The sequence below is a fragment of the Aythya fuligula genome, unplaced genomic scaffold (genome assembly GCF_009819795.1).
Source record: "Aythya fuligula isolate bAytFul2 unplaced genomic scaffold, bAytFul2.pri scaffold_46_arrow_ctg1, whole genome shotgun sequence".
Classification (NCBI taxonomy): domain Eukaryota; kingdom Metazoa; phylum Chordata; class Aves; order Anseriformes; family Anatidae; genus Aythya; species Aythya fuligula.
Window position 1 is genome coordinate 60,337 of NW_022473988.1, and position 2,164 is coordinate 62,500.

The following is a 2,164-nucleotide window of genomic DNA, read 5'->3' on the forward strand; positions in this document are numbered from 1 at the left end:
CGTGCCAGTTCCGAGGGAACGGTCGCTGGGCTGCGGGGAGGCCAAGTTCTGTGTCTGACGGTTTATGCGTTCGTAATTATAGCGATCGACTCGGCATCAAAAGCCGCGGGACGGTCTCCGAGAGAAGCCTAGCACGGCACAGGAGAGCAGAGCAATGCGGTTGAAAGCCGAGCAAGGCAAGGCAGAGCCCTGCTAGGGAAAGGACGGCGGGGTTGGTTCCCGGCCGGCAGGTGTTCCCCGCCTCGGGGCGCCGCGGGCGCCTCGTCTAAGCGCTGCGGACAGCAGCCGCCAGGTCTACCCGGGCGCGGTCGCCATGTTTGCTTAGCCGGCGGCGACCTGTAGGGGTCGCTGCAGGTCCGGCCGCGAGAACGGCGTCGGGGTCTGCCCGGCAGCGACGGGCGCGCGGGCGCGAGCGCGTTTGCGAGGGCTCCCGTCCGCGGGTCGGTCGAGCGGTTCCCGAGCGGGTCCGATGGCGCGGAAAGCGTCGGAAATTCCCGGAAAGGTGCGAAAAGTGCCGGAAGGGCCCGTTGGAAAAGCGAAGGAAGGCGGGCCGGCGCTGTCGGTTCCCGGCCGGCGGGTCTCCCCGTGTCCCCCTGAGGTTGCCAGGTCTACCGTGTGCCCCCCGTTGCCGCCACGTCTCCCCGTGTCCCCCTGAGGTTGCCAGGTCTACCGTGTGCCCCCCGTTGCCGCCACGTCTCCCCGTGTCGTCCTGCGGCCGCCAGGTGTCCCGGTGCCCTCCTGCGGCCGCCAGGTCTCCCCGCGTCCCGCCGAGGTTGCCAGGTCTACCGCATCCCCCCGTCGCCTCGTCTGCCGATCCTGCCGCGGCCGCCTGGTGTCCCCGCGTCGTCCCGCGGCCGCCTGGTCTCCCCGTAGCTTCCTGCGGCCGCCAGGTCTACCCTGCCGCGGTCGCCATGTTTGCTTAGCCGGCGGCGACCTGTAGGGGTCGCTGCAGGTCCGTCCGCGAGAACGGCGTCGGGGTCTGCCCGGCAGCGACGGGAGCGCGCGCGCGCGCGCGTTTGCGAAGGCGCACGTCCGCGGGTCGGTCGAGCGGTTCCCGAGCGGGTCCGATGGCGCGGAAAGCGTCGGAAATTCCCGGAAAGGTGCGAAAAAGCCCGAAAAGGCTGGAAAAGTGCCGGAAGGGCCCGCCGGAAAAGCGAAGGAAGGCGGGCCGGCGCCGTCGGTTCCCGGCCGGGGGGTCCCCCTGAGGTTGCCAGGTCTACCCGCGCGGAGGAAATAGCCGCCGGTCGGGCGGAGGGAACGGCGGCCAGGTCTACCGCGTGTCCGACGGGACTTGGAAGGCCGCCGTGGGGCTGGAGGTAGACTAGCAGGTCGTGCCACGGCTCGGAAGGGGTGGTAGGCGTCGCTGTTTCTCTGTGCCTCCAGTTAGGTCGAGGTAAAAGTCGGTTGCGCTCGGCTGCCTCGCCGCGGTAGGCTGGAAAAGGACGTGCGGCGCTTGTGAGGCGATGACTTTTGTGTCCGTCTATAGGAGAGAGTGAGGACTCTGCTCCGCCAGCGGTGCCGAGCGAGCGCTTGGGGCTTGGAGAGCCGGCGCGCGAGAAGGGGGCGCGCGGCGTCGGCGGTGGCGTCGGCTCGGGCGTGGGTTGTGCGGAGCGGTAGCCGCCAGCGGTTTGCCGAGCCAGCTACCCTCCCCGCCGGCGAGCGAGGAGCGGTCTCGCGCGTGCGAGTCGCCGGAGAAGCAGCAGCGAGCCGCGAGCTCAGAGCTGTGGAGAGAGGGAGCGGCCAGAAGCCGGCGGGCGGTCCGCCGGCGGCCGAAGGCGTCCGTCCGGGGGCGTCCCCGGCTGCTCGCGTGGGTCCCGGAGGCTCGGAAGGCGAAGGAGGGGGGACCCCGCGGATTGGCACGGCCGAGGCGGCGGCGCCTCCGGCTCCCGACGATGCACCTCACGTCACCCGCACGCAGGAGCCCGTCGAGGCGTTCCTCGGGCACGTCGGAGAGGCTTCCCGGCGGGTCGGTTCCTGTCAGGGCCGATGTTCAGGTCGGTGCGAGCACCTCTCGCGGACGTTGCTCCAGCACACCCGCACGCACGCAGGCGACGCTGTTCGCTTTTTTTTTTTTTTTTTTTTTCCGATCGATGAGGCCACTCGGGTCGCGTCGGAGAGGGCCCCCGGCGGGCCGGCTCTTCCGCGCTCCCCTGTCCCGGGGCAG